At 33.7% G+C, this 24,554-nt stretch overlaps 1 protein-coding gene across 2 annotated transcripts in view; it reads left to right on the top strand.

Moving 5' to 3' along the window:
- The window catches only part of Cdh12 (cadherin 12), a 785,868-nt gene that overhangs the window by 244,590 nt on the left and 516,724 nt on the right, over window positions 1-24,554 (top strand). For both annotated transcript variants that reach the window (XM_090332101.1, XM_090332100.1), the window contains exon 2: window positions 5,829-5,922. The gene's annotated coding sequence lies outside the window, so the exon portion shown is untranslated. The remainder of the gene's footprint in view (window positions 1-5,828; window positions 5,923-24,554) is intronic.

The following is a 24,554-nucleotide window of genomic DNA, read 5'->3' on the forward strand; positions in this document are numbered from 1 at the left end:
TTGACATTGTTCTTGAGCTCTTTAGCTCGAGGCTACCACCCTATCACTTGAGTCACAGTGCCACTTCTAGTTTTCTGGTGATTAACTAGAGATGAGTCTCTTGGACTTTCATGCCTCAAGGTGGCTTTGAAATGTGATTCTTAGATCTCAGCCTCCTTACCAGCTAGGTTTACAGGCATTAACAACAAGTACCAGGCTTTGTGTTTTGTATTTTTGTTGCTGTTGTTGATGTTGGTGGTGGTGCTGTTGGTAGTTGTGGTGTGAGTTTGTGTGTGTGTGTGTGTGTGTGTGTAGGCCAGTGTGTGTGCTGGGAAGGGGGGTCTTAAATTTGGTGCCTGAGTACTCTGCCTTAGCTTTTTTCAGTCAGGGTTGCTTCTCCATTATTGTAGTCACAGTTTTTTGCTTTCTTGTGGTAATTGGAGATAAAAGTCTCATGAACTACCTTGCCCACTTTGGTTTTAACTTTGATCTTCAGATGTCAGCATTCTGAGTAGATAGGTTTATAGCCACAAGACATCTGTGGCCAGTTTCTAGGCTTTTATTTTTCTATCACATTATCAGATTTAAAAATCTTAAAGTGTGAAACTAATGAAATTAACTGGAACTAATGACAATAGGGATTAAAACAGAATACTAGCATTTAAAACAGAATACTAGCTCTCAAGCACCTTCTCTATCCAAAATCCAAAAGTTCTACAAGATAGAATGGATTAGGACAAACAGAAAAAATAAAATCTTGATGCCATTTTTCTCTTTACCATTGGCAGGTTAAGATTAGTACTCTGCAGGGAACACACACACACACACACACACACACTTTTATGATATATATGAATTCTATATAAGAAGCGCTCAAAAAGAAATGTCTAAACTATATAATAAAGAATGTAATTTCCAAGACAAATTTTAGAGCAGATTGGCAGCTGTTCAACAATAGGAAAATACATAAATTTCTTTAGTAGCTATAATAAATATTTCTATATAATAATTTCAAGGTTTGAATGGAATTCTTTAATATATATTTTCCTAGCTACATAGAATGAAATGGTAGAGTGATCCCAATGTCTTTCCAGTGGTTGTAATAAAATTTTGAATTTTAAAACTCATTATTACTTTCATCAGGAGTGTTAGTTTTAAGATAGTTTAGCAAATCCATTTAGTTATTGCTAGAAAAGTTCAATCTGAATTAAAATATTGCTATTATAGTTCTGTAGAATAGAAATTGCACTTTAAAGTTCAAACTCAGCAAACAGGATTTTAATGAGTAGGTGTATTTCTAGTAGATGGGATTCCTTAAAATAAACAATATTATTGTGTTTTCAGAAAAGAAAAAAAAAACATTAGACATCTTTAAACTCTGTTTCCTAAAAGCATCTAAAACAAATGTATTTTAATGGACTTAAAGATAACTTTTTGTCTTTTACCTTCCAAAGAGTTTCTATAAAATAATCTGGGTCAATGTTGTTTCTGCATATATGACAAAGCAAATGGAAAAGCATGTGAGCTGTTACAATTATTTCCCTAATGTTACATTTCTTTCCATTTCACCTTAGAAAACACATACTCATTACTTCCAGAGTGTTCATCTCTGTAATAATCACATTCCTGAAGACCCATTCTTCACAGGGGACCTGATTTTTATTTGCTCGTTTCAATTTTACTTAAAATCATTTTAAATTGCATTTTAACTTAATAATACCTAAGTGTTTGAAATAGGAATGACATTATTCCAAAACAAAAGTGTCAGTTATTGCTGTAGATAGAGAAGTTGAATCAAAACAGTTTAATTTCATTCCTTTAGGGTTTGTTTTATCTTTGAGCTGTCCCAGTATACTGTTACCTGGAACGTTTTCAGGTGATGGGTTTGACAGTGAACAGATTAAGAGTCTGCACTGGGCCTTTTCATGCTGACCATGTGTGGTTGTTACATTCTGGCAAAGAATGATGCATTTCTAATGACATAGAGAGCAATTTTTTTCTCTCATTACCAGTGTGTGGCCCTAAGATAAATATGACCAATGTCTCTAATATCTTGTCTGCATTTAAGTAGACAGTAATGCTCACCTTTATTTATCATTTTGACTGGACCACTGACCAACTTTGATATAAATATTATTCTTGGCATGTCTGCTGTATGTATCTGGATGAAATTACCTTTGGAATTAGTAGGTCAGGTAAAGCAAATTGCCCTTTCAAAAATATGTGAGCCTCAGCCAATCTCTTGAATGTCTGAATAGAACACTTAAGCTGGTTTTCCCACAGGATGAAGTTGAATTTCTGCTGCTTGATGGCTCTCAGCTGTAATATTTTTACCCCTTTGCGTAGACAGAAAGTGAAGCACTAATGCACTTCTCCTGGTTCGTGAGTTTCTTGTTCTTTAAGAGTGAAGTTCCAGTGTATATCACTCCTTATTCTCAGAGAGTCAGATTCACAACAAAAATACAGTAGAGCAAAACCTAGATACATAAGGTCATATAGTACGATGCTAAATGAAAGGACTTCCAGGATATAGAAACAAAAGCCATATAACGAGTGATTGTTGTCCTTAATGTACTATGTTATCTCTCATCTCTTTTGCTTTCCCTTGGTTATCTCATATTGTTAGAGTATTTCACCTTGTTATCTGATATATTGTATATATGCGCATTCGGTTATTTGAAATCGGATAGGGAAGGGATGAAAACAAGATGAGGGGCAGTGGTGGGTGGAGGGAAATGGGGACCAAGACATGCAAAAGGGTATCCATGTTTGTGAAGTAATGCACCCTCTATCTGGTGAATATAATGTAACCCTTCTATTAATAATTACAGTAAAATATATGAAAAAATACAGTTTTCAATTAAGAATCTGAACTTAATATTGTAGTTCACAGATATAATGGCCCTTTTCATTGGTGGAAACAAAGCCAAAAGCAAGTTATTGACATCCAAGCTGCGCCTGTTTCATCTATAAGAAGATACTAAAGTTTTGGAGAGATAGGATTTTATAGTGCCTTTGTCATCTATGATATATTTGTCATACTAGAAAGTTCTGGAGGTCTTATCTTTATGAGAATGAGAAATGAGAGAAATTGTGTATGTGAAGCCTCATTGTAGGAATAGCACATACTGCAGGGTAAAACTCTAAAAGACATGGAGGAAAATATTGCAATATATCTATGGCTATCATCACGAATTGCCAGTCAGAACCCTGATCACAAGTGTTCAACCTCCACAGAGCAAGAGCAACTAGCTGTGGAGGAATTAGAAACACTGAAACCGAATATAAAATTGTGTCTATTTTGAATTTCAATCATTTATGTTCGTGATGGTCTTTCTATAAGTAAATTGAACAGGCTAAAATATTCTAACTTTAATGGCATACACAGAAGATTTCTGGCAATGAGGAGAAGTCTGACTTGAGTCATAAAAAGGAACAGTTTTGTCTTCTGAAAGGGGATTGTCTGGGGCCATCTCTGTACACTAAAACACAGACATTGGAAGAAAGGGAAGCCAGATTCCACTTACCAAAGACTATAGAAGATTTGGGAACATTAATAGTTGGTGCTTTTCCCAGACTTTCCTACAAAGACCTAGAAACTTTTATTAGAGGAATTGCTCATTTGGGAAAACAAGTAGAACAAGTAGAACTTCTAAGGACTGCTTCACTGAATCTAACTAGAGAGGACTGATTATGGCAAGCATTCTTATAGGGGACAATCATTCAAGAATCACAGAAAGTTTGCTGTGTATGGAGAACCTGTTAGAGACTGGAGACCCAGAAGGTAAAATGACACTCAACCACAGTATTCTGAGGTAACTTCTTGCTGTCACAAGATACTAGATTGGGAAGATGATATCATTATATTTGCTTAAGTCTTTATAAAAAGTAAATGGAGAAGCAAATGGTGAAGAGTAGGGATGGGGACAAAGATGAGAAGAATAAAATGTTCTGTTGCAGAACCATGGCTGGTTAGGGTGACATGAATAGCACTAAGCAGAAAAAATTATATAATTTGAGGTGCCAGAGTGGACATTGTGATTATGGAGTTGGTCTACAAGCAGTAGAAGCAGGTAAGCACAATGAAGCCTTAGGCTCAAAATAGCTGACTGTATTAGTCTTAGCCAAAATGCAGAAGAAAACTATTAATGTTTCATCCTCAGTTTTCAAGCAGAGCAAGAATCCAAATATAATTTCTTATTCCCTTTTGCTCTTTGATATGCCTTTGTATGGAAGCCATTCCCAAAGGCACACTGAATCCAGATCTCTATTTGCTTAGCAACTCTATAATATTCCACCACATTATTTCTTCCTTCAGAAATTTTCTGCTTCTGCTTTTCTCTCTTTGAAAAATCCCTGTTTGTAAAGATGTACTTCAAATATTTCAAGCTTTGTGCAAAATCTAATTCCCATCACTGCACCAAAGTTAATTTACTCATTGTTTTATTCCTGTATAGAACCTTCATTTGGGGACCTGAATTGTGTTTCAATCATTTGCATATATATCTATTTTACTTTCAATTTTGTGCATTTCCTCAGGAAAGAAATCATATCTAATTTATTTTTCTATTTTGTATCTACTCTATGCTCAATAGTTCACTGAATGACTAATTTAATAAATAGTGGAAATAAAGCATGAAAAACAACAAAAATATGGATCTTCTGTTTGGCTGACTTTTATTTCATCTCACAAGATAGAAGACCTAGAAAGACAATCATGTGCCTTCATCTGAAAATGTACTAGAACATGACTTTAATATGTCATTTCCATTGTTATATTTGAACAAAATGCAAGGAATATATGAACTTCAGAAAGAGATGTAAATTACCAATTTGAATAAAAATATTTATAAATTAAGAGATCTGATACCAGAAAAGTTATATGCGATATAAAATTAACATGGACATATTATGGTACATGAAATTAATATGGTCTACTCTGTAGCTTCAGTATGCAAAAAATGTTTAATAAGCAAACTAATAGTTTAGGTCAAATGCAGAGATCGCAACTCAAAAGGCTAACTGGGGCCAAGACTGAAACCATATGAACAACAAAATGAGATGGGTGTTTCATTATGAAATAAAATATAAATCAGGTATCCATCTTTGGTCCACATATATTATTGAATGAATGCATGAACAGCTATTTGTATAAATAAGAAAACAAAACAAAGGAATGGTGAAATCTGGGTCATTCATGCCATATTTTCCCAACAGAAAGGTGGAATTTAATTTTTTTTATTCTGGCCTAAACATATCAACTTACTTCATGAGCACACATCATCAAAAGGGGAAAAAACAAACAAACAAAAAACCCCAAATAACTTAAGAATTGTTTAGAATTATGGCAAACCTTACCCAGTGAAATGATGATTAGCATCAGAAAGAATAAGCCAAAATTACACAACCCACTGGTATAAAGTAAGAATATTTATCCTTTCTTGTCTTTTTTTTCCCACACCCCCCAATCATTTAAGACATGCACAGCACAAATTCCAATAAAAAAACATTCTACAATGTTGTGGTCACTTTCATGGTCATTAAACAAAGAAAGTCTGGAAAAACTACCCACAGCAAGTTGGGTGGGGGTTTTATGCAAATAAGTAAAGAAAATGTGTCCCATTTGAATATAAACCAGAGAAAGTGATGGCATTTGTATAATGTAGTTGCAAAATGGCACAATAATAGTGGCAACAACAACAGAAATCATAACAGAAGCAATTTACTGAAGAATATCTAGGAACTATCTTGTCTAGGCCACCATTATATAGATGTAATATATTTCCATATAAGTAAATATATACTTAAGGATGGATAACATTTAGACTTGTGTATATTTGTGTTTCCAGCCTGTTTCCTGGCTGCTTGTTTCTATTGTGGAATAGAATCAACGTGACATTCAGGATTAATTTGGAATTTTAAATGGTGCTGCTCTTTAGAAAGGTAAGTGACAATAAATATTTATAAATATTTGTGTATTTAAGCTCTTAGAAAATACCTCAAAACCCAAATTCTATTTAAAACTCCTCTACTTTAAAATATTTACATTGTGATAAGTCAGAGTTTGAATTTGAAGTACTTATAAAGCTTCAGGTGGTTGTTATACACACTACAAAATCCTGAAAATTAAGTAATCATTTATTTTACTAAGGAGTATATATGCCATTCTTTTGATCATATATTTTGTGTTCCTTTACGTATAGATTTTAACAGTAATGATTAGGCACCTCTCAAATAAAGAAACTCATGGCCTTTTTTCCTTCTATTTTTATGACAGTTTGACAATTTGCTCATAGTGGACAGTACTCGTGAAATTGGCTGTGTTTCATTTCAAATGTGCACATTTCAAACTTTTTCACATTGGAATTTGTGAGACAAAATTATGAATTTCTAAACCTTTTTAATACCAGCATGTCTTACTCTAGTTGGATTACTTTTTTTTTTTTTTGCCAGTCCTTGGATTTTCTCAAGGCTAGAGCTCTACCACTTGAGCTCTTTTTTCTATGTATGTGGTTCTGAGGAATCGAACCTGGGTTTTCATGCATGCTAGGCAAGCACTCTACCACTAGGCAAAACTCCCAGCCCTGGATTACTTTTTTTTTGCTTGAATTTAAAAGCCATGTTTTCCTGTCTAATGGCAGGGGTATAAACTCTGATATTTAAGCACTAACGGTTAACCTTAATAACCACTATCATTAAAAAGTTATTCTGACACTCCCCATCTAGTAATGGTAGACTCTATTCTTACTCAAAAATAACTTTGATAATCTCAGTTCACAATTAGTGATCAATGGAGATTAAATTTTAAGGTAGTGTCTCATGGACAAAAGTTAAAAAGATAAATCAGACAAATAAACTAATATTGCATTATAGATTTTGCAGTGGTATTTTTTACCTTTCTGTGCAAGTACATATTTGATAATAAAAAGTGTGCTTTTATCTTATTTACCTCATAAGTTTTGCTTATCCAAAACATAACTTGGATTTTTTACCTTAATTCAATTGTAAGCTTGAAGTAAAAAATAGGTATATATATTTATTTATACACACATATACAATAGATTATTATATATATATACATATATATGAACTCTATATGTATTAGACATTTAGATTATTTTTGCAATGAAAAAATACTCATTTTAAAAATGATGGCCGGGAGTTTTGCCGGCGGTAGAGTGCTTGCCTAGCATATATGAAGGCCAGGTTTGATTTCTCAGTACCATGTACATAGAAAAAAGCCAGAAGTGGTGCTGTTGGTCAAGTGGTACAGCTCCAGCCTTGGACTTTCAAGTCCAAGGACAGTGTTCAGGCCCTGACCTCAAGCCCAGGACTAGCAAAACTAAATGACTACTATCTGAAATAAGATTTGTTTATCCATCCGTTTGTTTTCATTAATAGTAAACATTTGTAGCACCCTATGTGTGCATAGGCATATGTGTGTGTGTATATACATATATACACATAATTTCCAGTCCTGGGGCTTCAACTCAGGCTTGGGTACTGTCCTTGAGCTTACTTAAGCCTAGCACTCTACCACTTGACCAACAGCACCACTTCCCACTTGTTCTGTGTACTTCTAGGCCGTATTACTGACCCAGTACCATATAATTATACTGTGAAATCTTTGAATTATGTAGAAAATATTATAAATATTAGATTAATTTTTGGCCATATTAACTTTAGAACTCAGGACTTTATACTTGCTAGGTAGTTGTTTTACTACTTGAACCACACCCAGACAAATTTTGTCTTAGTTTTTTGGAGGGCTAATCCTTTCTAGGGACCATTCTCAGACATTTATACTTCTTCGTATACATAGTTAGAATCACAGGTGTGTGCTACTAAATGCTACTTATTGACTGTGAGATGTATTTTGCCTATGTTAGCCTTGAACCACATTCAGATTGCTCCTTTCTAAGTAGCAGGGATTACAAATGTGAGTTACTATGCTTAATTAAATTTGAAATTCCTGATGTGTATGTTATTCACACTTAATTTTAAATAATATTATAATGATCATTATTGTCATTGCATGTGATATGGTTTGAAACCACATTTTCATATGTACATGTTTACCATAAGATTTATCAGTCAGAGATTACTCAATGCCATTTCATTATTAATGTATCTTTTAAAATTTTATATACCTTTTAAAATTTAAGACAGTTAAATGACAAAATAAAAGTAATGAAGCATACTCTTCTTCCCTTCGGAACTTTCTGTTGCTTAAATTAAGTTTAAAACAAAGAGGTAAAAATAATTTACTCTTTTGGAGTATATATTCATGAAAAAAATTTGATACCTCAAAATTATTCATGTTTATTAATATACATATTAATGGAGAAGCCTTTGAGGAGAATGACTTTTCATTTCTTTCTTTATATGCTCTTTTTATAACTTCACATTATAGTCTTAATGGGATACTATAAGAAGAGCAATGAACAAGAACATTGAAGATAAGAATGAGAATTCAAACAGTACTAAACTTTATTTATCTAAGAGGGCATTAATCTGAAAGAGTCATACATATATGTATATATTCATATATATCAATATTATGCTTGATGTATTGAAAGGCATCGATGGATAGATAGATAGATAGGTAGATATTCACATTATGTTTGGTGTATTGTAAAAAAAATTTAAAAGCTAGAGGATAAAATATGAATTAAAAATTTGCTGGGCATGGTGGCTCACGCCTATAATCGTAGCTACTCAGGAGGCCGAGATCTGAGAATCAAGGTTCAAAGCCAGCACAAAAGGATCTGAGACTCTTATCTCCATTAATCACTAGAAAATGGGAAGTGGGGCTTGGTTCAAGGGTAGGGTGGTAAACTTGAGCTGAAGATCTCAGGGACAGCTCTCAAGCCAAGTTCAAGCCCCATGACCTACAAAAAACCAAAACCAAAACCAAACCAAAACAAAAACTATAAAAAAAACCTTCATTAAATATGAGAATATTTGGCAGATGACACTGGGAGACTATATGATGAACTAAAAAAAATTTAAAAAAAAATTTGAGCTTTAAACTTTATATTGTATGTTAGGTATAGCAATATATGGCTATTATTGTTTTATTTTTTATTATTTTTAATATTTATACAAAGGAGTTGGCATTGAACAAACCAGTTTATCTTAGCCAATGTTACCACTCTCAATACCCTTACCGATCCCTCCGGTTCCAATCCCTTCCTCTGTTTTTCTTAGGATATACATTGGGCTCTTGACTGCATTGCTCCCCCCCACTTCTCTTCACTCATCTACCCCTTCCTTTATCTATCCACATCCATCCTTCCTTTGTAATATGCTTTTTCTTAGTGTTTCATTTTGCTCAATTTTGTTTTTGTCTTTTTTTATTATTTGAATTTCCCATTGATTTTCACTTATTTCAATTAGTATTATGTATTTTTGAATGTGAAACAATCATTTGAATCTCTGTGTGTATGTGTGTGTGTGTGTGTGTGTGTTTAACAAAACAATTGTTGCCCACCCAGGGGGAATTTATTTAAACTACTTCTGTTCTGTTGCATCATTTTCGGTTTGTGTGGGTACTTGGAACCCTTAGGTCCTGGGCTCTGTCCCTGACCTCTTTTCCTCAAGGCTAGTAGTCTGTCACTTTACCACAGCTCCATTTCTGATATCTCAATTACTTGGAGAAAGTCTTTTATGTTTCTTGCTGGTGTTAGCTTTGAACTTGGGTCCTCAGATCAATGCCTCCCTCATAACTAGGATTGAAGGCATGAGTCACTAATACCAGGCTCTTGGTATTTTTATTTTTAAGCACAAACTTAATTGGATTTATATCTTTCTTGTATGTTTTTGAAAAAGAGTGATTTACATTTAGTCAGTAGTTAATAACACTTATCTGGAAAAAAATTTCAGTAGCATAGGATTTCAACTTATTAGAATTCTTTAGAATTCCATTATCATTTAATTTGTACAAGAGACAGAGAGAAAGGTTGTTAACAAAAGGGAAGTTTTGAAATGAATTCTTGATAGGGACAGAAGCAAACAGGTAAGTATCTTTTGAAACAAATATTTAGGATTCTGGATTAGCAAACAGAACTTTAGTCAGTCCTGAGCAGTAATGAGGTGAGAGTGAAATGGCAAAAACACAGAAAGAAGAATACAGAAAAACAAAGGAGGAGGTCTGGACAATTTTAGTTTTGTGCTCACAGCATCCTGTTGAGTGAAAATAGGGCTGAAAAAAAGAATTATGGAACCACATGCTTTTAAATGTACTTGGTAAATTATCAGAGAAATCATCTTGTATACTTTTCTTTGGGCAGGATATTCTTGGGGTTGTAATGAGCAAGAAGAATTTTTTTCTTTTTAAAGAGACTTGTCTTTTGGGATTTCACAGTGGACCTGACATTGGGAACTACATTTCCTCATGCACATAGTATAATTCTGATGGCAAAGCAACTAACAAACAGAAGCAGTATACTCTTCAGCTCAGATGCTGCCAAATCTTTTAGTTAAAAGGAAGATATTTTGATTTCTCAGTATGATTATGAACGTCCATTATTTTTTAAACAATTTTAGTACCAGCAATATTGGAAAAAAATTCTAAAACTCCAAATCAATCTTTAGTCAGTGTTGATTTACATTTAGTTGTTCTGATTTTTAAAAATCATTTGCAAACTAAGGTATTAAATATTTCACATTCAGCAAACAAGAGCCATATACATATTTCCTTCCATTAAACATATTTTCAATTGGAAGATGAATGTCTTTATAGGAGCCTTAATTTGCTCTCCCTTAAATAAAGGTAAGAAACACATAAGGCCTTGTGCAGGTGGCTCACTCCTGTAATCCTAGCTTCTCAGGAGGCTGAGATCTGAGAATCTCTGTTCAACGGCAGACCAGATAGGAAAGTAATGAGCCTCCTCTCCAGAAAAACCATCAGAAAATAGAAAATGGCAGTGTGGCTCAAAGTGGGAAAGCACTAGCCTTGGGTAAAGAAGCTCAGGGATAGTGGCCAGGCCCTGATTTCAAGCCTCATGACTGACAAAAATAAAATGATAATTATACTAATATTAAGAAAGCAGCACATAAAAATGTGAATCTTTATCATTAAAATTATCTTGTCTATATGTCCTGTTGCTTTGATGCTATGTGGCAGGTCAAAGTCCGGCTCATTTCTGCTATCACTTGCTTCATCTTAAAGTCCCTTTAGTATATAAGCAAACCAGCAAGGATATACTCTTTATTTAGGAAAAAACAAAAAAACAAAAAACACTGCAGGGGAAATAAAGAGAATGCTCAGTTATGGTCTAGGGGACAACAATCTATAATTTACTTTGCAGATGACTGTGTAATTTAAGCAGCAAACAGAACCACACAGTTGTAGCTGCTGCAGGGTAGGGATGGTAAGAGGCTCATAAATCATGATAAGGATTAAAAACAATGAGCATTCATCTTCTTAACCTCATAAAGCAATATGGGAAAGCCAAGCATCAGGATACATAGAGCAAAAAGTCTTTGTGCAGAGATAAAAGGTGTCAGAGTTTCTAAGCCTTCTCTCAATTAGCAGTGACCTCTCATTTGCAAGTCAACAGAAGATTAAAGTTGATTTACAAAGAGGCCTCTTCTGTATCGGGTTAAATTGAACACAGTATACGGTAGATTTCTGGACAAAAAATAGCAAATGGAGCCAAACCAGATATGAATGTTATTCATTTACTGACATTGAACATATTTCTTCTTGACTAGTAAGTAGAATCTAGTCTAACAAAAAGCAATCCAAAAAGATCATCGTATCTAACCAGAAGAGAATTTTAAAAGGGTGACATGATCATGAAAAAATTCTAAGTTCAGGGTAGTCTAGTGAAAGAGATGCAGACAGTTGACTCTCTCTTACAACAGCAAACAAATGATCTGTTACTAATCGTTGATATTTGGATTTTCATTTAGATAATTTGAAAAATTATCCAAATCATAGGTCTTTGGATACAAATGAATAAGTCATCTGCTGCAAAGAAAATTTCTTCTTGAATTACAGATTGGATTTTAATCAAGTATGATGCTTTTGAAAAATACTAATTTTCCCAACATTTTTTCAATAAATTTCATGATTAACTGAATTTGCTAATTTATGAAAATATCAAAATATCACAGAAAAATAACATAGTTTCTGGTTGAAAGACAATTTAAAACTAACAAGACACAAATATATTTCTGATTGTTTAGTCATTTAGCATAAATCACTTGGTAGTGATTTTTTTTTACTATATCAAATATTTAATTAAGAAGAGGTTTTATTGTACAGCAGCATATAAATGTATACAAATATAATGCCTATGTATATATTTAACCTTAGAATCTATTTCATGCCCTTATTTTAAATCATTGTTATTACCTTTAAGCAGGTGCACAAAGGATTTATCATTCAACAAATCAGTTTATAAGTGCAATGTATCAAGATTGATGTCATTCCCTTCTTGCTGATAGTTTAAAATAATTTCTTAAGACTTTTTAGAAAGTCCCACTGCTGTAACTTTGAAAACAACCTAAGTAGCAGGTAAATGGTTGAAATTTTGGCTACTTCTGGACAGAAGAGGCCCCAGGTCGACCACCATCATCTACTATCATGCTGCATATGGTCTTTCCGGAAGACATGTCTTGCATTTGCAAGCATGTGGAGGTTAGAGACCCTTTCTGAAAGCAGTTATAACAAATCCATTAAATCTAAAGGTTAGAAATGCAAAGGAGTTGAGGCAAAATAATTCAGTTATGAAAATGTGAGAGATCAACTTTGGCACTGGGTTTCAGTGAAAATGGACCTTGGTGTTTGGAAACAGTGAAATCTTGCCAAGTCTCCTTCACAATAAAAAACATTTCATGGTGGTTCATTCTCATTACTAGCAGGCCTAACATTAGTGACTGTATCCAGACCCATGTATAGGAAAGAAGTGAGACTGTATCCTAAAAATAGCCAGCAATTTTTGGGTGGAGGCATGGCTCACCAATAATGTGTCTTTTAAAGCTGTGGATTTAGTGATTGAGTTAACGAATTTTTGGAAAATCATCATTTTGGGTTCCCTTTATGTTCTAGTTATTAATTCTTGATTCTGTAGACCAGTTCTTTAATCTACCTATTTCTTCTTTTGTTGTGCCTAATTTTAATTTGATATTGTGCCATTTGTCTTCTGAGCTTTTGTGGAATTTGGGGAATAAAAGTGCCTCCATTTCATCTCTAATTTTGTAATTCCATAAATACATGGATCTCTCCACAAGCCAGCCATCACTCAATATGGGCATTGAAGGGTTTCCTACTCAGATTATATTTCTTTCATAGGTTCAAATATATTCATTTTTATTAAGGAATTTATTAACATTGATTTTTATATCATATTTCAAATGAAACGTTTAACAAACAAGTATTCAAGAAGGGAATCTGTATCAAACATATTCTTAATGTTTTTTAACCAAATATTGCATTTCCTTTTTTATTTGTCATACTATGAAATAATTCACAATTAATATAATGAAATTTCTTTAATGAATATTATTTCTCACATACATACACACATATATGTATATATAATAGATATAGATGATTGACAGATGGATGATTGCTAGATGTAGATTGATATGGGTATCTATTTATTTTTTCATACATACTGCATGAAAAAAACTAGTGCTCCAAATCTTGATATATAACATGATGGATGAAGAAATTCATTCTTAAGTATGATATTTATTCTGTTTTCTCCCTGTTGCTTGAAATCTATTCTTCCACTTTCCCCAAGGGAAAACTGCTTTCCATACACTTGTTTGAATCAAGAGAAGCAGCACATGTACCTTTTCTCCCTTATGACAGGCATGGGAGGTGACAAATAACAAAATTTCTTTTTCAGTTGTACAGACATGTGTTGCCTTTTTATAACTATTACTTTTATTTCTATAGTATGCAGTGCTGTGTGTGGTTTTCTGATAGCATAGTTGTCATTTGCCTCTCTATTTTTTAATCTATATGGTACCCTAAAATAAATAATATTAAAATTTGATGTTTTAGTATTCTGAAGTATAAATTACTGCGGGGGCCAAATCTTCACATCCTATACTACAACATACCTTGTGTTTGTAGATCAACAATAGAACCTCTACTGCCACATTTACCTTGACCTTACATGTGTTTCAACTCTCCTTGTGGTCTCCTCTTTTCCTTGTCACCTTTATTTTAAGCCACCCTACTTGCGCACTCTGCATAATCAAAATCATATCTAACCAGACAAAATTATATATGATACAACATTTCTCATTCCTCTGTCTACTTCACTAATGCTTAGGGAATTCATGTGCTCACACCAACTCTGAGCCTATCTTTCATTCATTTTATTTTGCTCTTCTTTAGCCTGGACCATCCCTTTGCTCAAAAACAGACACTGTTCTTCTCTTTGGATTGCGTTTATGCTCAGACATTTTGTCCAAAGTCTTTTGATTTTATAGACTAGCTCATTACCTTATTGGGTGTTTGTCTTAGATATAAAATTTACGATTCATTTCAAACACAACTTGTCTCATCTCTAGTAGTGTCCCATGGATCTCTTGCCTTATAATAGTTTATTTTTTCACCTGCTCTTTCTTGTTAGCATTTAATCACATATTTTAAGATAGAGTTTCAATTTTTCAATAAAATGACTTTTGTTTTTAATTTTTCTGCATCTATTAAAATTATCTGTGTTGGGTTTCATTGGCTCAAGCCTGTAATCCTAGCTACTAAGGTTCTGAGGATGGCAGTTCAAAGCCAACCTGAAGAGGAAACTGTAAGATTCTCATGTTCAATTAAACACAAAAAAGAAAACCCAGAGCTGTAGTGCAAGTTGTAGAGCACTGTCCTTGAGTGAAAGAAATACTAAGACAGTACACAGCCCCAGGACCAACACACACAAAAATCAAAAACAGAAAGAAAGAAAAAAATGTGTAAATTTTATCCAACTTCCTGATTCTATCAATAGACAGTTCTCCATTGGAAAATTAAATGAATGAAAGGAAAATTATCCCTTTCTATCTATTAGAGTTGATACAATAAGCCAGAATCATAAGGAATGTTTTCCTTGCATCATTCTTCAAAGATAGTGAGACACTATATCTATTTCTTGTGATGAGGAATTATTTGGATAGAAAATGTTACAAGGAAAAACATGGTTGTGTTTTGAAATATAAGATATTGAAAGACACTCAAACCTACTAATATCATGTGGGAAATATTTTTTTAATAAACAGCATTTCTCTGGAAATAGAACTTGTGTCATCTCCCACAGAGAAGCACCAGAGCTTATCAGCATGAGGGGCCACAAGAGAAACTTGTAGGCAAAACAAATCTTTCTGGCAGCTTTGTACTGGCCGTCTCTGCAGGAGAAAACGTGAGGCAAAGGTAAGGGACTTGCACAATTTCTGCAGGTTTTGGTCCACAGGGGCTGTCCTTACTTCTCTAGGAACTGGCCTTTAGGTACTTAGTGCATAGGGAGACTGAGTAGTGCATCTGACTAAATAAGATGATGGTTGGGCTATGGGCTGAATTGATGGGTTCCCCCACTGAAATATTGATTCCTCATTTTATTTTATTTTGCTTTTGCTATACTCAGAATTTAACTCCACCTAATGGAGACAGTCTTTCCAGGATCTTCAAGTTCCTGTGACTTATAAGCATCAAAACTTTCAAAAAAATAGTAGAATTACATTCATGATGTTCTTTACAGAATATATTTTATATGACTAAATACAAAATAAAATTTCTAATTCATTAGAAGGCACATCTGAGTCTATAGAATAAACGTGTTCATTTTATATTAGCCATGAAGAACATCAATTTATGACTTAAACAATGAAGTAATCTTGCTGCATAATTTAAAATAATGAAGGAAAGGCAGACAAGGAAAATTGTCTCCTTTTATTTGAAGACATTTTTAGCTGTCAGTCTCTATAGTCTTTTCTTTACTAGATGTGTCAGATCATGTTAAATCAGAATACTCTGATTGTACATTTCTGTGTTACCAAGTATTTTCCCCTGACTTATACCATTCCCAATTCCAGAATTACATATATAAATTTATTTCTATCATGAACAAATCATATCAGAATAAAGCATTTAAGTCATGTGAATTGGCTGAACAAGTTAAAAGGTTGAACAACCAATTATTTTAAAAATGATTGTGATGATCATGCTAAAAATCTACTTGTCTGACCATCAGAATTCTCATCTGAAATATGATTTTCAATCTTAGCAGTGTTTTAAAAATACTAACAGAACTCAATGGACTCTAGAATCTGAATCTATTGTGTGCGATGGATTTTCTTTCGTGTGTGTGTGTGTGTGTGTGTGTGTGTGTGTGTGTGTGTGTGTGTGTCTTATGACTTGACCTTGGCCTGGGTTCTGTCCCTGAGCTTTTCAGCTCAAGGTTAACCCACTACCCCTGGGCCTGGGCACTGTTGCTGAGCCTCTCAGCTAAAGGCTACTGCCTTACCCTTGAGCCTAGCCCCCACTTCCTGTTATTCTAGAGGCTACTTGCATATGAGTCTCAGGTCCTTTTATTGTGCCCGGGTTGCCTTTGAACCTTGTTCTCAGCCTCCTGAGTAGCTAGGATTACTGGAGGGAGCCACTGTGCCTGGCTTGTGGTGGATTTTCTTTCTCACATAAATAATTATCCTCTAAAATCACAGAGTGGATGAAAAGGACCTAAAATATAAATATGCTTCAACATATAGAAACATTAATATAGTTAATAGGATTTATAGTATCATTTTTGTAAAATAAGAAATGATCAGAAGGACTTTTCTTTTTATTTTCATTTTTCAGTAACCTGAGAAAAGACATTCAAGATTATCGAAGTGATAGTTTATCTTCCTAAGAAAAAGAAAAAAAAATGTAAGAACAGAGGATCAGGGGTATGGCATATTGAATTATTTTTTTTTTTTTGGTCAGTTGTGGGAGTTGAATTCTGGGTCTGTGCACTGTCACTGAATTCTTCATTTTAAGTACTCCTTGAGTCACATCACCACTTCTGGTATCTGGCGCTAATTTAAGATAAGTATCAAGGACTTTTGTGCCTGGGTTGGCTGTGAATTTTGATTCTCAGATCTAAGTCTCCTGAGTAGCTAGGATTATAGGCATGAGCCACTGGCACTCAGCTGGCAAACTGAATTTAAGTACAAGAGTAAATGATGGGTTTTGTGAAGATTTTATCTAGACTTCACAACAAAAGTGCTTTGTCTTTCCCATAAGCCTCATCTCTGCATTAGTAGATTCTGAAGGCAGGGCAAACCTAAATTTCAAAGGACAGAAGTCAAGAAAACTCCAGATGCTTTTGGTCTTAGTATGATTTATTATCATATTCTAGGGGGGCAGGTACACATTCTTCCTTCAGCTAAGGTTAATGTATTTCCATCTACTGATTTTTTATAAATGGCTCAGTTGATTTCTTTTTAGAAGCAACTGATTGGAAATGATCTCCTTGAGTATTTCAAGAATAAATATATCAATGAAAATTTTATTTGTATATTTGTGGTTTATCAAAATTAAAAATAAACATTGTATCTCATGGGGTGTGAGATGCAGAAATCCATTAAGTAGATTAAAAGTTCTTTTTCGTGTTTAAAATAATAGAGATTAATTTAGAAAATGTAAAGAGAACTGACTGATACTGGAAAAGTTTCTTGATTTATTTTTAAAATGTTCTCAGAAAAAAATTCCCAAGAGCAGGTGTAGATGTTTTTTCAAGATGTCAAGTTTTGCAATACTTTGCAACACTTTGCAATCCAGTGTAGGTGAGAAACGGAATCAGATGTGTCCTGCTGTCTATGAAAAATTTTCTACTAACAGATTTCTTTTGTTTGTATTATTATTATTATTGTTGTTGTTGTTGTTATTGTTATTATTACTGGATTTTGTAGAAAGCTGGTCCAATATGTTTTAAATACTCTTGTGCACTGTGTGTGTATATGTAAATTTATATCTGTGTGTAAGCATGTAAACCGATGAGTGGGGATAAAGAAATTGTGATATATGGATAAAATTAATGATTTTTGTGGATAAAAGGTGAAATTAGAAAGCAACTTTGCATTGGACCTTGGGGAAGATTGCTGTGGAGTAGATTTCCATATGAGGAGCCCAGAGTATTTCTCAGCAACATCTTTTAAAACAAAATTAATAAGTTCATCTTTCATTAGCAATCATTTCTATGGTAATCGTTTGAAGTCAGTTATATCATTGATTTTGAGTACTAAAATTTCAAAAATCAATGCTATTTCTCTTATGTAGAAAGTATTACATAAATATTATACACAATTTTTGCATATAAATTACATATTCAAATCATTAGTCAATACATTAGTATTTAAGCATCAATATATTATACATACGCACTTATTTTAATATATTAATATATTGACCAATTCATAATGTTGCCTCTGTTTTTAAGCTTTACAGAAATAGTTCTACTATTTACTACATTTACAATAATTGAATCTTATCTCTTGGTAGATGATTAAGTACAGTTATGAGCCATAGGGGTATTTATTGAAGTTTGGCAAAGTTGAGAATCCATTTATAGGTAACAGGGAATTAACAATGCATTAAATGAGGAACAGAGTGGTCCTGACTTATTAAACATATGCAATCTGCACACTGGAGGAAGATGATAAAGAGATAATACTTGATGAATAAAAGCAATAAGATGTGAAGCCTACAAGTTTTGAAACTGAAGATTTAACTCTTAATTCACTCTTAATTTATATTTTCTGGTATTAAATCTAATATACAGTAACCTTGATTTAAATAATTAACACTATTTACCATTTTATTAATAAGTGATTTTCTTAAATTTGTAAGATAGTTGTATAATTTATATAAAAGCCTGACATTTTAAAGCATTTATTTATATATATGCATATATAGAACAGAAAATGAGTCAATTCAAATCTAGGAAATATGAGAAAATGCTACAGGAGGTCCAATATACAATTAGGAAGTCTAATTTAAGGCTAATTGGTATTGAGGAGGGTCTAGAGAAAGAGGTCATAGTATTGGAAATATACTTCAGGGAATCATTTCAGAGAACTTCCCAAATATCCAGAGGGGAGGCCCATCCAAATACAAGAAGCTTTTAGAATCCCAAACAGACCTGACCAGAAAAGGACATCCCACCGCCACATTATAATCCAAACTGGATCAATAGAGGCCAAAATAGGATCCTAAAAGCAGTCAGGGAGAACAGAACAATCACTTATAAAGGATGCAATATACAGAAAGACATGGCACCTAAAACTCATAACATCTAAGTACTATCCCTCTTATTAAATCCATTTATAGTATTAACTTATGCTTTTCACTTCAAAATACAGTCCCACCAAGAGCATATTAAATCATTTTTGTAAATATGTGCATTATTTTCATACAAATACATACACAGAAACCTGTGATACAGACAGAAAGCATTATTTTGAAGTAAATTTAACGAAAATAAGTAAGAAAGTTAACTGGTTTTATGTATTATTCCTGAGTGAAAGTTTTCTGTCAATTTGGTCATATTATCCATTTATTGTTGATGATCGCAAGGGAAACAATATTTGTTAACCACCCTAATTCAGGAAAATTAATTCCCTTCATCTATACTAGAGTTTATTGTGATGTTTGCAATCACCTGTAATACTCCTCATGGTTATTTTTCATAACTACCAATCTTGTTCAACTATGATAACTGAATTCATTTCCTTATTGAGAACATCACTAACCTCAGTCTAATTTCCATAGTGTTTTATCGTCAAAGTTTTGGCACCATGCCTCTTCCCATGCCAGTCCATGAGGACGGGGTATGTGTCTTTTCCGTTTCATAATATAGGGCCCATCTTGTAGTTTGACATGAAATATCCTCAACAAGCGCATGTGTTAAATGCTTGGTTACCAGGTTTTTTGTTTGGTTCTTTTTGTTATTGTTTTTCTTGTTTTGTTTTTTGATATTAGGAGCATCTCATAGGAGGAAGTGGATCTCAGAATTCATGCTGTATACCAATTTCTGATCACTCCTGACAATGTGTGTGATGTTCCAAGGGCACTCAGTGTAATGCTTAAGAGTGGAAAACAGTTCTGTGACTAAGTATGCCTTGAAATTAAAATTTTCAGACACATATACAAAATAGCACAGTATTTAATAAAGCAAGATATAGAAGTTGTTGGGATAGTATGAAAGACAGAGAAAGGAACAGGAAGTAGAATGGTCAGAAACATCACATACTTTATAGCAATACTGCAGATAGATATATTACAACACCACATTCTGTGAAAAATTTACATATTGTTTTTTCACATATATTTTATTGTAATTAATAGAAGTGTTACATTATATTCGCCAGATAGAAGGTAAATTACTTCACAATAATTGATACTCTTTTTAATGTCTTGGTAAATATTTCCCTCCCCCAAGCCCACCGCTCATCTTGTTTCCCCCCCTTTCCTATCTGATTTCAAATAACCAAATAAGCATATATACAATATATCACATAACCAGGTGAAATACTGTAACACTATGATATAACCAAGGGACAGCAAAAGAGATGAGAGATAACATAGGACATTAAGAACAACAATCACTCATTATATGGCTTTTATTTCTATATCCTGGAGGTCCTTTCATTTAGCATCATATTATATGCCCTTATGTATTTGTGTTTTGTTCTATTGTAAATCTCTGCTAGGAGAGCCAAAGGTGTCTACTGATTATGCCAAATGAGGGAAACCATTGAGCCTATGTTCCTTTGAGTCTGGCTTACTTCACTTAATATGATTTTTGCTAAGTCTATCCATTTCCTTACAAATGGGGCAATGTCATTCTTTCTGACAGCAACGTAAGATTCCATTGTGTATAAATACCCATCTTGTTGATCCACTCATCAACTGAGGGGCATCTGGGTTGGTTCCATATCTTTGCTATGGTAAATAGTGCTGCAATGAACATCATTGTGCTAGTGGCTTTAGTATGTCCTTGTTTCTGGACAATAGGGTAAATGACAAATAGTGGAATTGCTGGATTAGGGGGGAGCTCTATGTTTAGTCTTTTGAGGAACTTCCATACTGCTTTCCATAGTGGTTGAATGAGTTTACATTCCCACCAACAGTGTAGTAGTGATCCCTCCTCAACCCACCCCCTCTAGCATCTGTTGTTATTGGATTTCTTGATCATGGCCATTCTCACTGAATTAAGGTGGAATCTCAGAGTTGTTTTGATTTGAGAGATATTGAGCATTCTTCATGGGTCTATATGCTATTCTTATTTCTTCTTCAGAGAAGACTCTCTTTAAATTTTGACCCACCTTTTAATGGGATGGTTGTTTCTTTGGAGATTAGTTTTGGAGTTATTCAATTGTTTGAGCTGTTCATATATTTTTAGATATGAGGCCTTTGTCTGTTGTGTGGTTAGTGAAGGCCTTCTTGCACTCTGTAGGCTTTCTAGTTAATTCCCTAGCTATGTTCTTTACCATACAGAAGCTCTATAGTTTAATGAAGTCCCACTTACACAGACTGTCTCTGATTTGTTGTGTTTCTGGGTCCTTATTAAGATAGTTTCGACCTGTGCCAAGGAGACCTTGTAAAGTTCTCAGTGTATCTGCTTTTACCTCGAGGTCTTTGATCCATTTGCAGTTAATCCTGGTTCAGTGTGACAAAGAAGGATCCAACTTTAGTTTTCTGCAAGTGCGTTCTGCAAGCACCATTTGTTGAAGAGGCTGTCTTTCTTCCATTCTATTTTTTTTGCTCCCTTATCAAACATTAGGTGGCCATAGGTCTGTGGGTTAATATCTGGGTCCTCGGTTCTATTTCATTGATCTTCAGGCCTGTTCATGTGCCAGTACCAAGCTGTTATGTTCACTATTGCTCTGTAATAGAGTCTAAAGTATTGAAATTCCTCCTGTGCTGTTCTTTCTGCCAAAAAATTGTTTTTGCTATACGGGGGATCTTTTATTATTCCATATGAAATTTTGGGTTGCCTCCTCTACTTCTTTAAAGAATGACATTGTGATATCGATAGGTATTGCATTGAATTTGTAGTCAGCCCTTGGCAAATTGCCATTTTCACGATGCTAATTCATCCAGTCTAGGAGCAGGGGAGGTTTCTCCATTTCCTTAGTTTTGCTTCAATTTCTTTTTTCAGGGTTTTAAAGTTTTCATCAAAAAGGTCCTTTACATTCTTAGTCAAGTTCATTCCTAGGTACTTTTTTTTCTTTGAGGCTATTGCAAAAGGAGTTGCTTCCCTAATTGTTGCCTCATTCCTCTAATTGTTGGCATATAGGAAGGCAGTTGATTTTTGAGGGTTAATTTTATACTGTGCTACCTTGCCACAGTTTTGGATCAGCTCAAGAAGCTTGGGAGTGGAGTCTATAGGGTTCTTTAATACAGAATCATGTCATTTGCAAAAAGGGAAAGTTTCACTTCCTCTTTCACTATTTGGATCCCCTTTATGCTTGCTTCTTGCCTTATTGCTCTGGCTAGGAATTCTAATACTATGTTAAAGAAGAGTGGAGAGAGTGGGCATCCTTGTCTTGTTCCTGATTTTAGTGAGAATGACTTTAGCTTTTTGCCATTAAGTATAATGCTAGCCATGGGTTTTTCATACACAGCCTTTATTATACAGAGGAATGTTCCATGGATTCCTGATTTCTCCAGATCTTTTAGCATAAAGGGGTGTTGGATCAGGTGGCCAGTATTTTCTTGAGAAGTTTTGCATCAATATTCATCAAAGAAATGGGTCTTTAGTTAGAGATTGTCTTATAGAGGGAAAACAAAATTTGTTACAAACTGACAAAACATAAAAATTAAAGAAACAAAGAAGGAAAAAAAAACTTAATTATTTACACCAGAGGTACAGACCAATGTAGAGCATGATGGGTGATTTCATCTTCAGAACACCTTTTTCTAAAAGAGTGATAATACTAAAATCTTCAGGATCAATTAGTCAAATGATGAACCTCTTTGATCATAAAATCAAATTCCTATTGTTTTGTGATTGTCATATGCCACACCTTTTCCACGCTGTAGGCTTTAAAACAGCAGATTATGCTCTCTAGGGTTCATCCATTATTCATTGTAACAAAGGAATCTGCACCTGAAAATATTACCTTGTCTTTGATCTTTCACCTCTGCCAGAGTTAACTCACCAGTTTTCATTCACTTGCCTTAAGGGTTTTTTAAAAATTATTTATTATTTTTGAATCTCAAAAGAAGGAATAAAATAGTAAGAAGACAGAATCATTTGTTTACATCAACTGGGAAAAGCTACAGGACTTGGAGGAATTGCTCAAACTGAGAATTTTCAACAGAAAGTAATTTGAAATTTCTCAGTGAGATTTCATAATAAAGCCTTTTGTATCTAATATCCAAGGAAGTATTGGGACAGATTTAACTTAAATTTTAAAGGTAGCTTTGGAACCTAATTCTTAACTAAGTAAAGAGGGGAAATACTTTATAAAGAATATCAACATGGGATTTATTCATATTAATAACATTAAGAATAGATTAGAAATACCAGAAAATAAGTATAACCTGTTGAAATTGATACATGTTAACTTTGAAATGTCAAATTCCTAAGTCTAGCATATGTAAAAATATACCTAAGAATACCTAAGAATCATTTAAAAATACAATATCCAGTGAGGTCATTGGAGTGGGTCCTAGGACAAAACATCTCTGAACTAATAAAAAGAAGGAATGCATACACACATATATAGTAAATAAATTGTATATATACATATATATAATGCATACACTTCTTTTCCAAGATAGATCTACAGCAGAAGCTCTCACCATCCTTAGTAGGAACATTTCTGCCAATATCTGGGTTTGGTCATTAGTCTTCTAAATGATGAGGAAAGACATTACCATTGTTTAAATTATCCTTTGTGGCTTTAAGTGGAAAAAGCACTCAGTAAAATTTCAAATGAAAAATATTTTTGCTTTCCAATTCATAAAAAGGAAAATTTACTGTATAGCATACAATGATTTTGCAAAATTATACATAATACGTAAGTATTTAGGATACAGATTATATATATGATTGGTGAATTGGCTGGAATTCAAATAGTAATAAGTTGTTTTGATCTTAATCTGATTTTTAGAAGGAAAATCCTTTTGTCCCTTAGATAAAGAATTTGAGAATAGGAAGTTCACTTATCAAAATATTTAAATATTGGGATATCTCTTTTCCTATTTTTACCTATATCTTTACTCAAAGGGAACTCAGTTAATATGTCTCATATATAGTAAATCAACTTGCTAATATTAATAATTCAATTAAATGGCCTATAATAATTCAATTAAATGGCCTTTTGAAAGATTTGTGCAAACATTCTTAAAATTTTAGTTTTAAGCTGGGCACAGTGGCTCACGCCTGTAATACTAGCTATTCAGAAGGCTGAGATCTGAAGATCTTACTTCAAAGCCAGCCCAGGCGCTAAAAAGTCGGTGATTCTCATATCCAATTAACCACCAGAAAGCCAGAAGTGGTACTGTGGCTCAGGGGTAAGGAGGTAGTCTCAAACTGAAATGCTCAGGGAAAACTTCCAGACCTAGAGTTCAAATC

This window comes from Megascapheus bottae, chromosome 4, assembly GCF_031878675.1.
Source record: "Megascapheus bottae isolate mThoBot1 chromosome 4, mThoBot2.hap1, whole genome shotgun sequence".
Lineage (NCBI taxonomy): Eukaryota > Metazoa > Chordata > Mammalia > Rodentia > Geomyidae > Megascapheus > Megascapheus bottae.